Genomic DNA, 14109 nt, shown 5'->3' on the forward strand with positions numbered 1-14109 from the left:
ACTGAAGGGGTTTTGACCCCTTCAGCAACCGGGGATGGGAGGTGAGAGGGAGAGGGGACCTGCAGTGCCAGGAAAACAAATTGTTTTTCTGGCACTGGAGAGTCCCTTTAAGTTCCATTTGTTCCATGTTACACAAGCTTGCTATGATTTACGTGTCAGTGATGCACACATATTAGGAGGGAGGACCTGGCACTATAGTATCCCTTTAAATAAAATCCTAGATGTGCTTAGTTTTCTATTTCTTACATATTTTTTACATATGAACATTCCAATAACATAACAGTATTTTTTGCCAATCAACTTTTCCAGAACTACAGATATAAGATACTTGAACTAGATGCAACTTGTAAAGGAACATTACTGATTGGAACTCTGAAAATTATCTCTGGCCCATTCCATGTATAAGTGCACAACTTGGAATAAGCAGCGGCATTTTATTGGGAGAGCAAGCAAATATGAGACAAAACCAGGAGTTATCAGCCCCCTCACACACACAGCAGTGATGCCGGAGCCAGAATATGACGTCACTCTTGCTATGCCATTACTAAGAGGCTCGCGAGAGAGCTGAGCAGGTAGATCACTGCTCCCTCGCCACCCACACTGTACGCCCGCACGCCAGCCACTCAGCAGCAGCAGCAGACCCCAGAGACCGCATGCCCTGATGCCCCACTGGACCCCAGGGACCATACGCCCAGCCCAGCAGCCCCACGGGGACAGAGACTCCATACCAGCACTCCAAAAGGTAGGGGGGCTGGGTGGAGTAAAATGTAAAAAATAAATAAAAATTGTATGTGTGTCTGTCAAAGAGTGTATGTGTGCTTGTCAGTGAGTGTGTGAGTGTGTATGTGTTTGTCAGTGAGAATGTATGTGTGCTTGTCAATGAGAGTGTATATGTGTGTGTGTATGTGTGTCTGTCAAAGAGTATGTGTGTGTGTGTTTGTATGTGTCTGTCTCTGTGTGTGTGTGTGTGTATATATATCAGTGTGTGCGTGTCTGAGTGTGTCAGTGCGTGTATATGACACTGTATCTGTGGGAGCAAGTGTGTGTATATGTCACTGTGTGTGAGTGTGTGTACGTGTGTGTATCTGTGTCTCAGATAGATAGATAGATAGATACATACACACACCAGCACATACAAGCACTGATACACACACACACACCTTAACACACAGATACATATACACACACACAGATACACACTGTGTGTCAGATTCACACATACTGACACACAGATACACATACCGGCACATACTAACATGCATACACTTTGACACACAGCTACATGCATACACACACACACTGTGTGTACAGGTGTGTGTATCGGAGTGCCACTGTGTGCCAGTGTGTGTATGTATCTGTGTTATTATTATTGCCATTTATATAGTGCCAACAGATTACGTAGCGCTTTACAATATTATGAGAGGGGGATTTAACTATAAATAGGACAATTACAAATAAACTTACGGGAACAATAGGTTGAAGAGGACCCTGCTCATTCGAGCTTACATTCTTACATAGCAGGTGGGGTGTAAAACATATTAGGACAGGAATTTAAATCTGTATGTGTGTCAGATCCATACACACATACAGATACACACAGACACACAAAAAAAATGCGCAATTTTTTTTTTACACTGGAAATATTTATTGGGAACCCTTGCTCTATACAATATACTTCACAACCTTTAATCAGGTGTGTTCTCCAATATGGGATTAACTTAAATAGAGTTTACGCATTTAATTTGGAATTTAAATCAATAGAAATTACTTTCTCAAGGCATGGGTATTTAGTAATTTTTTTTAGAGCTGCAGGGTTACTCCTCCGTAAAAGGTTGAGAAACACTGGTATAAACAATGTGATGTAACCTTTAAATGGCAGAAATTCAAGCAGGGAGACTGCAAGGCCATGATTTATACACCAAACTGCTTTGTTAAAAGGGACACTCCAGCAACTTAGCTTGCTGATAAACTGTGTGTGTGTGAAGGGTGTCTTTTTATAAACTTTTACAAAAACTGCAGATTTCATTAGAAACTGGGGCTTTTATATAGTAATCTTGCTACACACACCCTGTCTGTCAATCAGGAAACTGGTCATGTAGCTTTCTGGTAGTTTAGCTCAATGGAGCTACACTCAAAAGGCAGGCATATCCCCAAAGCTCCTCCCTTGCAAATACTTCTCATTGTGCTGCACTGGGATATCTAGGCTGTGGAAGAAGGGGAGGGCTTGCAAACGCAGCAGAGAAGAGATCCACAGATTTTGCAAGTGGTTTTTTGAGATACACCCTAATGAAAAAGTTCAGTTACAAGCATGCATTGGCCAACATCGGCAGAGGAGGAGGAGCGCCAAGCACCGATGGACATCAGCACTGAAATCAGGAAAGTGTAAAAAAGTTTGTGTTTTTTTTTTAAATCTCTTTTTATTGAAGATTAAAGAGTTTTTACATGTTGTACAACACTTCAAATAAGGAGGTAATCAATAACTCGTGGGTTATAACAATTGGTCACATGAGATGCGCAGATCTCCAAGATAACAATATAGGATGTGGGTGAGACGCGCAGGTCTCTATGTAACCTGCATAGTAAACAGATAACATGGAAACATGTAAACTTTTTGTATAGATCTAAAGGTTGCGTGGGTCTCTTTTGACCAGGCCTATCCAGTTGTAGTCTGTGCAGAGTCATCTGTCTGATGCCGCGGGCAGAATTTGTTGTTCGAGTAGTGTGGGCATTTACTTGTGAGCCTAGTGCTCTGCCCTGTATTGATGTACTTGTCTGTGTTGTGAGGTCGATATGATGTCAGCTACACCTTCGTCTATGTGCTTTGTATGATTGTACTTTATATTTTGTTGTTGGTATGGTTTGTCGGTCGATTAGTATCAATGTAGGTCGCAATTTAGGCGGCAGTTGCCTATTAGTCCTGCACATATGTCTATGTTTCTGGGGTCGAACGGTCAGGTCGCCCGGAAAGGGGGTGGGGGAGAGAGTATGCTTTCTCTGTTGGTCATTTAGCTGTGATTATAATATATGTGTCCGGCGAGATGTGGGGCCTCGGAGATGGCCACAGTCTAGTGATGTGCGAGTTTTGCTCTGTCCTAGGGTTAGTTGCCAGTCCTGGAGTGACTCTATGCCCTATTGGGTTCATTTTGATGTGTGTTTCTCCTTTGTGAGTGTGCCCCCACGGCCTCCCCCCATCCTTCGTTGTGTCTCAGAGGCATTATGTTGTGGTTCCTTCGTCCTCAGTATCCCCCCGTCTCCCCGTGCGTCCGTGAAGGATCCAGTTCTGCACTGTTATATTAGGTAGGTCTAATATTTGCAGGAAGGTAGGTATGTCCTCCGGACTTCGGGCTGATACCAGTTCGTTGCGGTGTAGGACATTTATGCTGAAAGGGTATCCCCATCTGTAAGGGATGTTCCAGTCCCTCAGGAAAGTTGTCGCTGGTCGCATGGCGCGTCTGGCATCTAGCGTCAGCGGAGACAGATCGTTGTAAAGAGTGGCCTCTGCGCCTCTGTAGGTCCAGTGGGTGCGAGGACGGGCATTCAGCATTATTTGTTCCTTCAGCGTGAATGAGTGGAGGCAACATATGTCGCGCGGCGCTCCCTCTGCCGTCCGTGGTCTGAGGGCCCTATGCGCCCTGTCGAATCTGAAGTGGTCTGGGGCCTCCTCACGGAGGATAATGCGGAAAAGTTGGGCAAGAGTTTCTGCCACGTTCTCTCCCGAGCTGTCTGCTTCAGGCACGCCACGCACCCGTATATTGTTGCGGCGACCTCTGTTGTCTAGGTCTTCCAATTGTCACCGCATGGCCAGCAATAGATCTCCTTGCCGTTTAATTGCTGTGTCTGTAGCTTTATTCCTCCCCACTGCCTGTTCTACGCGTTGCTCCATGGCGGTGATGCGTGCGTCGTGCAGTCTGCTCTGATTCCCGCCACTTCTGCCTTCGGCGCAGCATGCAGGGTGTCAGAGACCCTAGTGAGGTCTGCTTTTGTGACCATCTGTGCTGACATCCGCCGAAGTTCAGCTCCTATGTCAGCCAGAGTAACGGGTTCCTCTCCGGAGCACGTGGATGCCGGCGCCATGTTGGATGCGGGGGTTCCCGGTCGGAGACCGGCGGGAGTGCCCAGGTAATCGTCCATTGGGCCCGTCTGTGCGTGCGGCTGTTTGCTCCTGGAGGTCTGTGGAGTGTCTTGTCGCTTTGTGCGTCCCATTAACGCGGCGGGTGAGGGCTGTAGAGTGCTGTATGCTGCTGGGTGGTAAGGAGCCGAGGGGTTATGCTGCCGCCATGGTCGGAGTCCAGGACACACCCCCTCTTCCGTAAAAAAGGTTTTAACCCTTCATTTATTTGCCCGGGGCAGAATGTGAGGGGGGACAGGGACAGAGGGACACTGAAATGTTAGAAATACAGTTTTGTTCTAACACTATTGTGTTCCTTTAACTATTGTCATTTCTTATAGCTAAATGGTGGACTTGACACATCATGGTCCTCAGAAGTCATGACTCATAATATTGTACTAGTTGCGCACAACATTTTGGATATTAAAATAACCACTAAAAGTAACTCAATTTAGATGTCAAGCCTTTCTGACATGTGAGCATGCTGTGCATTGTAAGTGCAAAAGCAAAGGTCTGTCTCTGGTTATTAACTAGTTATATGTTTTGTTGAAGAACAAAAAATGTATTAACACAAAAAGGGTCTTAAGATGGTTTGACAGTGAAAATTGGCATAATTCAGCACAGCCCTGGCTTCTTGATTGGTGACTATGTTAAACAGTATTGAGAACTACTAAGCTTGCCGATTATAAAGGACAAACCGGAAAAGGAAGCTCAAAATAGATCACATGCGCGTAAATATTGTGTAGAATGCAATATCCAAAGAATGGAATGTTTCCAGAGTCAAAGATAAAACAGGCAACCTTAATATCCACTGAAAGAACAGTAGGAGCTCCCTACAGCTTAAATAGGAAAGGGCAAAGGCCAACTATCTGACCCATCAGGGAAAAGATTGGCCAATACAGCTTCATCGTCTTTCAACAGTGAGTCCAGTGGACTGGAGTGTATGTGCCTACTTTCCTAATTCATTCAGCAGTCCTTAGAAGGTAAAAAAAAAAAAATGCCTCCTTTTAGGATAGGTGTGGACAGGTCAATCCATCAGCAGACACAAATAACTTTTTAAGAGTTCCCATATGGAAATGGTTCAAACTGTGAGATGTTTAGAAAAGTGATGAATAAGCTACGTAAGCATACAGTGAGATATGCTTACAAAATCACTACCAAACACATTTTTGCTACCAGATTGTATACAGGTATGTAGGTCCCAGCCCATCATAAAGTGATTGTGATTAGCTTTATATACCGTCTGCAAAGAAACAATTTAAATGGCCCTACATTCAAGGAATTCATGGGTTGAGGCAGGGGTGCCTCATTGCAAAGGCAATGCTGGTAAATCTCGGTCGGATCTTTAATTAGTCACGGGGGTCTTGCGGCCGGCTAAGCAGAACGTCACTTCGCAGGCACTGTTATGATCCAGTCATCGGCTCTGGCTGTCCCCGAAGCATGTGGGAAAGTATCTGACAAGGATTGGCTGCGATGAGTGAGACATGAGAGTGAGACGCCAAGACATATTGCTTGAGGGAGAAGTCAGGTGTGAGGGTGAGGCCGTTACGGACATGCGAGTTACTCTCTCTCTGCAGAGTAACCGTGTGTGGGAAATGCTGTTAATAACGGACACCGGAGATCAGGTAGGGATCTCGGTAGAATTATACATCACACATATAAGAATAAAATTGTATTTAATCCCAGCTGCTGTCATACGTACTGTCTATGCACACACTGATATAAGGGTGTTGATAACATGTCATTGTCTACCACAATGATCAGATCCCATGCTGAAACTACCAGCTCTGTTGGAGGGATATTTATAAGGAGCAAACCAAGAGCATTCAAGGCTTATACAATACCCCCAAAGTATGTATTTATTTTGTTACAGATATGATTTTTTTTTTAAATGAATTCTCTGGAGGCAAAAATCCCCATGCAAGGGGTACACCCACATGGACCTTGTTGGGGACTGCAACACAAAGTCACATACCAATCAGAAAGGGCGCAACACTCTATCTACTCTCTCTCCTCCAGCTCTGCTTCACTCCCACCAATTTTGATTGCTATTCCCTGTCCTATTGTGTTTTATACCCCCCTTCCTATAGACTGTAAGCTCGTTTGAGCAGGGTCCTCTTCAACCTATCGTTCCTGTAAGTTTTCTTGTAATTGTCTTATTTATAGCTAAATTTCCCTCTCTTATAATATTGAATCTGTTGGCGCCATATAAATGGTAATAATAATAGTGTCAACAATACAATATTTTCCAGACTCTATATTGCTGGTGTGGCTGTTTAGGTGGTCGGTCTCACTCTGATCAACCTGAAACGGTAATTATACTCCATTTTTTCCCTGCCCTGGTCTTGCAGCCGTTGGCTCCGCCTCCAAGGCTGAGAATCATGATGATCTCAGCTAATCCCATAGGAAAGCATTGGTAAATTATTGCACATGCACTGCAAAATGCAGCACGGTGCCAATCAGCATCTCCTCATAGAAATTGGGCCTTGGAAATTGGTAAATAACTTTTTATGGCAAACAGTAGGAGGGGGAATGGCACTAAACTAGATAGGGACAGGGAAACTAAATTATTAGAAATATAGTTTTGTATTCCTTTAACAGTCCCCTAAAATTGGGGTGTAAAGAATAATGTTAATGTAATCCATGGAATGAATGATTTAACTTATAATGAGGTCCCATCGAAATAGGGAGTAGAAATTGGAAGGATTCCAAGGTAAAGTACTGCATTATTAGCAATTAAATTGCTGTAAAAGAGGTCATCGATCAGCACCACTTCAAAAGAAAACCAACTTTAAATCAGATGACTGGAGTCGCCAGAGTATTTTTCAATGTACACCCATTACAACAAAGCCTCTAACATTGCATTTAACAAAAGAATCACTGTGAAGCCACCCACTCCCTATGAAGATTTTTTGGTGGAGCCCTTGGGGCAGTGTATCGACTGTAAGAACTGTGATAGGAGATTAAGACTTGGAGTTGAGAACTGACATACCCTGCAGCCAGGTACAGTGTGAATGATATTCCCATGGGTTTCTCTACATGTAATGTCCCCAAAATTCTAATCTGAGACAGGAATATACTACTGATCACTCTTCAAGGAAAAACAACATACACGCCTGTCCCTAGCTGGGAAAATCTGTGTAAATATTGGTCCAATACTTTTGAGCCCCAGCTCAGTAAAACCAATAAATATTTTAGCAGATACACAACATTTTACACTGACCAGGCTATCTCCCATAAGCACATGTTCAATGCAAACATGATGCAAGAACTTCATTTTGTGAAATTAACACAAAGGACCAAGTAAGAGTCCCCTCTAATTACTATATACATAAAAAAGTACGTCTCTCAATGTGCACAAATTAAAGGAACACTCCGGCTTACAAACCACAGGGAAAATACAGTAGCTAATTTCTCTGCATGAATAGAGTTATTTTACAAAGAGAAACACTGTGCAGTATTAGTTATTTTTTATTTATTTGTATTTTTTTAAGTGGGTCTCCAGCCACTTAAAGGGACACTATAGGCACTGTACACTAACAGCTTAATCTACCTGAAGTGGTTATAGTGTCTGGAATCGACTGGCACCATTGACCCATACAGCTTTAAATCATTTTTAATGCGGAATGAGAGTCCTCTGCAGCCCATCCTCTCCATGGTGGTTGGCCTAATGAGGAAGCATTAGTCTGAGCAACAACTGGAGGTGGTAACTGGCTGAGAGAGAGTGTCTGCTGACTGCTTTCAGCTAATCAGTCACCCATTGCTGGTATAAATTGGTATGGCTAGGAAGAAAGTGTGTAATCTCTGCCTTCACCAGGGGCAGGACCAGGCTACAGGAGATTGTGGAACCTTAGTGTTAAACTGCTCCACTGAATGGAGGGACCGTGCCAATAAAGTGAGTGTATATATATATATATATATATATATATATATATATATATATATATATATATATATATGCAGAAATAAGGGAAGCACTCTCCGGTCAGTATTTTATTTCCAAAAACGGATTTACATACTTAGATCGACGTTTCGACCCCTCAGGGTCTTCCTCTTGGATGTAAATCCGTTTTTGGAAATAAAATACTGAAGGACCTTTTATCAAGACCGGAGAGTGCTTCCCTTATTTCTGCATACATATCTCTTAAACGTGGGATAGCACCAAGGCATCTAAAACTACAATATTGAGACAGGGTGAGTGCCAAGCTATATTTGTTTTGTGTGTATATATATATATATATATATATATATATATATACACACACACACACACACACACACATACATACACACACACATACACACACACACACACACACACACACACATTTCTCTCACACACAATATTTAAGGCTCATGGGAGCCAAGAAAATAGGTAACAAAATAAACAAATCAATTCTACAGCCCATTAACAATGTTTGTCTTCTCTAAGCTGCAAAACAAGCAGCAAGAATCAAGATACCACACTGATCCCAAAGCCATCTAAACATATCCACTAGTTATAGAAAGAATTAGATGGCAATCAGTAAGCAAATATTTCCTGCACTGACAAAGACAGTCGCTTTTCTCCAGGCCAATGTAGGAATACAAAAAATGTGTATGCATCTACCCATGTTATTTGCTGCATTTAGTTAACTAGTTTCACATATTGAAGCTATACTTTACTGAAGGGCAATTACTTCCCTTTCACTTGAGAAAATCAATGTTCCTTTATTTGCACAGCTGCCTTAAATATCTCATATCATTAACAATGAATACAATGCAGGAGCATTACCTCTCATTTACTGCAGCAGATATTAAGAGAAACTGGATTAATAAAGATGGAAGGGAGAGTTTAAGAATCAGATCGTTTGTGTGTGAAGGAAACGGGGAGGTGAACTCATTCTGCCTGTCCCCAAACACCGTTTATTTTATGTGGGTAATTGTTTCTTAGAAATGAACATGGCAGAGTCTGAAGTATTTTCTCCACCAATGCAATCAAATACCTTGCACTAAAATCCTCTATTAGCTAAACTCAATTTTAGTTGTAATAAAATAATGCTGATTTGTTTAAAGTGGACTGCTTGCAATTGCACACTGCCAATATCCATTCCATCCCCCCCCAACATTCTGCAGAGGTAAGCAGGAGACTATTTGGTCACAATTTGGAAACTGGACATTCAAGGAAAGACAAAGGTCTGAAGGACTGAGCACAATCTGTCTTTCAATCACAAAAGGTCATTTGAGGCTATGGCTGACCCAGCCCACAGATCAGATTACTGACTCTTCAAAAGACTAATTAGCAATATTAAGGTAAGTGTGGAGTTAAATCTAACCAAACACATTGCTAATTGTCTATATAAAGCAAACTTCAATTAGATTTTGATATTTTTTAACACACACCACAGCTTTCCATTATATCCAGAACACAATAGACAGCATGACATATCAATGGATGAGAATGAATTGGGTAGAATATCCATATTATTATTATTTATATAGCACCAACAAATTCCATAGCATTGTACAATGATATATAACATAAGTTCCCAGATGATTAAGACATGGTACTGTCCTATAGAATGTAACAGTTTTTGATTCAGAGACGCAAAATAAAAAATAAAAGTGTAATCCTAAAAACTGTCTAGCCCTAGATTATTACATTGAACTCCTTCCTGCATCATTTTAATGCTACATACATGTTGATACTCTGCATAAAGATAATATGCCATAATTGTCAGAAAAATTTAACTATTTTGATATAAAAGTTGTAATTTCCCATTCAGTTAATACCCTTTGCTTGTCTTATAACCGGTATATCTTTTTTATGCTGATTGGTATGCTGTAGTGTGGAAAATAGTTCACTAGTTTACTTAAAATGTGTATTGTCCTGGTAAATACTTGGCAATCCCTGCAATAATAACCCTACAGATATACCTGCCAGTTTGGGTTGCAATATTCTTCATGGTTTCCAAGACACACATCATTTTGTCCTATAAATGGACATTACATGAAAAGTGTTGCCCTGAAATTTCTATAATTTGTGAGTTTTGGATTGATTCTTTATTTTATTTCCTTCCAGTAACTTTAGAATGTGCCATACTGTAGAGCAGTTTTCATGTGTTACCCATTAGTATACATTAGTGATAGTTGAAAACAAGGTGGGTCTGGCACCCAACTACCAACTCAGGGTTTAATAGAAAGGGGTCTTATTTTTCAAATTGGAGTCCATAAAAACAAAGTAATTGGCGTTCTGATTCCCTACTCGTTTTCTCTCCTCCTTCCATTTACATGTTATTATGTTATTTCTGTTAAGGTTGATCTTTTCAGAATTTAAAATATAGCAGTCGGGTATGTTTTTTTTTTTATTATTCGATATATGTACCTGTGTGACAAAGTTTCTATTAGGATGCTGATTTAAAATAAAGAATAATAAATTGGGTTTCACACAGTTGTAAAACAATGGGGGGGGGGGGGGAGACACACACAAAAATTAAGTGTTATATTGATCACTTTAAAAAAAGAACCTTTATTGCAACTGCAGACGAGTATCATAGTAACTACTTTGTATTGCACCGAGATTGCCCCCCTAGTTATATTAGGGAAAGCAAACATTTAAAAATGTATAAATGATGTTCAATTTAGTTTTCCAAAGCACACACGGTGAACGATAACTCTAGGTTTGTATTTAGAGTGTTAAACTCTGCCTATACATTCCCCTTACATTAACACGTTTCAAATTGTTCCATGTATATAAAACCCCATATAAAAACTGCACATTCCAATATACTGACAGACAAGCCAGACACTGACATTTTGCAATGAAGGGATGATTCATTTATCTGATGGCTGTGAACAACCTTCCCTCTCCAATTCACAAAGAGTTAAATGGATTACTAATATCTGAGTAACAGGCTGCAGAGTTGGAGGCCTAGTATTTAGAGACTAAGAGCCAGCCAATGCTGGCAGCCATTGATTTCCAGCATGCCTGATTCTTGCAAGCAGGAGGCACTTACAGAGCCTGTAATTAGGAGACAACATGACTGGCAGCCTAGCACTTTGTCTGGACTCCATCCCCTCCCACTTTCAGGAACCGAACTAAAATGGCTAGTGCCTTCCACTTTTCACAACTCCACATTAGTGTGTCATTTAAATCATGATATCACAGTGGAGAGTCGACCCAGTATTCTGTAAAATGTTATTTTTAATTGTGTTAAAAGCAAAAAAAAAAAAAAGTAAAATTGCGATCTATTTACTTTAGTACAAAATGTTTATTTTTTTTTTGCTTTCAGAAGGGAAAATGAAAACTTTGCAGTGAATACACACATACCTGTGACCGCAATCAATGAAGTTCGGAATATCCAGTCCACCAAATGCTGATAGATACAACAGTTTTTAGAAAAACATTTTTTTTTTTTTTTAGAACTCGTAGTTTCCTAGGACTGTTCAAATCTTCATTCTTTGTACATTCCATGAGCGATGGCCATTACATCATCGGGTTATGTGGTCATGTCATTTATAAACCTCGTGAAGGAAACAGAAAGCAGAGCACTCCATCCAATTTAGACCTTAATAAAACACATGCCTGTTTAAAAGCCCTGCCAAGACTTCCTGCTCCTAGATATTATAACAACAGCGCGCCTTCTCAGAGCAGCCAAACTAGTTTAGAATTCCAATCCACAATCCGCAGCACTCAAAACATCCACGATGGAGGCAAAGCCTGTGTATTTAGCAGGGAAGGGTGCATGGAACAAAAGTTAAAGTTTCCCTATGCTGTGTGAGTTGGCACTCCAGGAAGTGATCCTCCCATTCATACAAGCCTTGATCTGCAGGGAAGGAGCTCCCACATATGATATCTCCAAGGAGGTGGAAGTGGTCAGGATGTCATCATCGCTGTTTAATCATCACTGTATAATGCTATATCTTCCACTGATCTCGGTAAAGCAGTGTCTTCTCACAGTGAGGAGGGCGTTGCTGTGTGCAGCTGGCTGGGAACTGAGTTCCCATGAAGGAGATCGGCGGAGTAGCACAGAAGCTGCTGCTGCTGCTACTGTATCCTGCTGTCACTATGGCTCCCTTGTTCAGGGCCTCTGAATTCACATTCCAGCTTTGCACGTCAGCCAGCTTTGGAATGTCACTTCTCAGCCCTGGAATGTAAACTTGTTCATCACAAGCAGGCCCTGGGCTACAGGGATCTCTTTATCCAACCCCCCCACCCACACAGGAATGATGGGAAAAGCTGTTTCACACCTCTGATATTATAAAAGCACTGAGAGGTAGTGACATGAAAATCTGATGCAGACACCTGCGAAAGCCAATGTGTTACTGAAACTGCTATACAACACCAAAAGTGGGAAAAATCTCTACACCACCTCCACAATAAGCAAACTAGTCTGTATAATGATAGCGCATATATCTCATATGATTAGTGTACTACTGATTGCCTCTCTTTTCTAGCTATGTAGGAGTGTATCACAGAGCTCCATAGTCATAAAGCTTTTAGAAAAATGTGATCAAAGTACAATAAATGGGCTTTAAAATTAGCATGTGAAAATATGATACTTAGGCCTGGATACATTTATATATATATCCTAACATTTTAAATGGCTGAGGAAGGATGCTATTCTTTTACGAGATCTAGTTTGATGATCACGTGGTGGGGTATATTGATAACCATTTATTTCATATATTATATATGGCATGGTTATCAATATACCCCCACTGCGTGATCATCAAACTAGATCTCGTAAAAGAATAGCATCCTTCCTCAGCCATTTAAAATATTTGGATATATACATATAGGAAATTGATCCCATGTCTTTCTCGTCATGAAATGCCAAGTCATACCAGGGATCAGGCAGAGATTGGCTAAGAGCACTAAGCTGACGCTCTCAACCTTTCACTGGCCATGCTACCCCAGGTATGGCCAGGCAGCTCTGCTAAAGGGTGAGTAAATCGTTGAGCTGTGGTGGATGGTCCAGTACATTTCAGTTCAATCAGTTGAAATGGTTATGGTATCCCCAGTGTTCCTTTAATGGGTTAGTCTAAGAATCAAAATCCCTGCAGCTTAAAGTGATTTTGGTGTATAGATCACGTGCCGGCAGTTTCTAAATTCTCTGCTGTTTAGGAGTTACATGACTATTTTTGTAGCCAAACAGCCTCCTTAAGTACTTTCAGAAAATATATATGCATTTGGACCCTATCTTACACTCAACATCAGCAGATGGTTTACTTTAGGATTTGGGGGGGTGGGGAGGCCTTTGTCTCCCTGCTCAGAGCTCTAAAGCAGCTAATGTCCATTCAGGTTATAAAGGTGTTTACTTTAGGACTTGCAAAACTAAGAATGCATAAATTAGCTGCATTGTTCAAATGCATTGAAATTTGTTTTTTGTAAACCTTTAACCCTGTGCAATGTCCCCAGTACACAGCCTAGTGTTATTTCTCTATACACACACAAATGTACTCTCCTAAAGCCAAACCTCACCCTAGCTTTATGCCCAAACCCAGCCTTATTCAGCTACTTCCCATGCAAGCCATCACCTGTTTGTAAAAAAAAATGCTACCTCCTGCTCCATCTTTATACCATTAATTCCTTGTCTTGACCCAGTTACACATGCCTAATATGATATCCAACACTAAATGCACAAGACTAGTCCCTTGCCCTATTATTCCAACTGTGCTCTTGGCCATTTGTACAACTCTAATTACATATCCAACACCAGACAGCAGCTTTATGCCATTACCTGGCCCAGCATTCCAAACCTCCTCTCACCCACATTGTATACCGTAAGGCGTTCACCCCAGTATCTGGGTCCCTACAACTCTTGCTCCCAGTGTCATATTTTATCTTCCCAAACGCCTCACTTCCTATGCCCCTCTTTCCCTTATGTCTCTCCTCATTCCTCCTTGTCCCTACAATTATTGCCATTCACCCATTGACCCTACTATCAATGTCTTACCATGCTTCTTTCCATTCATCCTCTCCTCACCATTTAAATCTATGTGTCTATCCCGTTCCTCAC

General features: G+C 41.3%; 1 protein-coding gene across 9 annotated transcripts in view; it reads right to left on the reverse strand.

Moving 5' to 3' along the window:
- Positions 1-14109, reverse strand: part of RAPGEF2 (Rap guanine nucleotide exchange factor 2) — a 274085-nt gene that overhangs the window by 123091 nt on the left and 136885 nt on the right. Inside the window, exon 1 of one of the 9 annotated variants that reach the window (XM_063458223.1) lies at positions 11418-11771. The exons of the other annotated variants lie outside the window; for them this stretch is intronic. The gene's annotated coding sequence lies outside the window, so the exon portion shown is untranslated. Of the gene's footprint in view, positions 1-11417; positions 11772-14109 lie in introns of those variants that run through there. 9 annotated transcript variants of the gene reach the window in all.

Source organism: Pelobates fuscus, chromosome 6 (assembly GCF_036172605.1).
Source record: "Pelobates fuscus isolate aPelFus1 chromosome 6, aPelFus1.pri, whole genome shotgun sequence".
In the NCBI taxonomy this organism is placed as follows: Eukaryota; Metazoa; Chordata; class Amphibia; order Anura; family Pelobatidae; genus Pelobates; species Pelobates fuscus.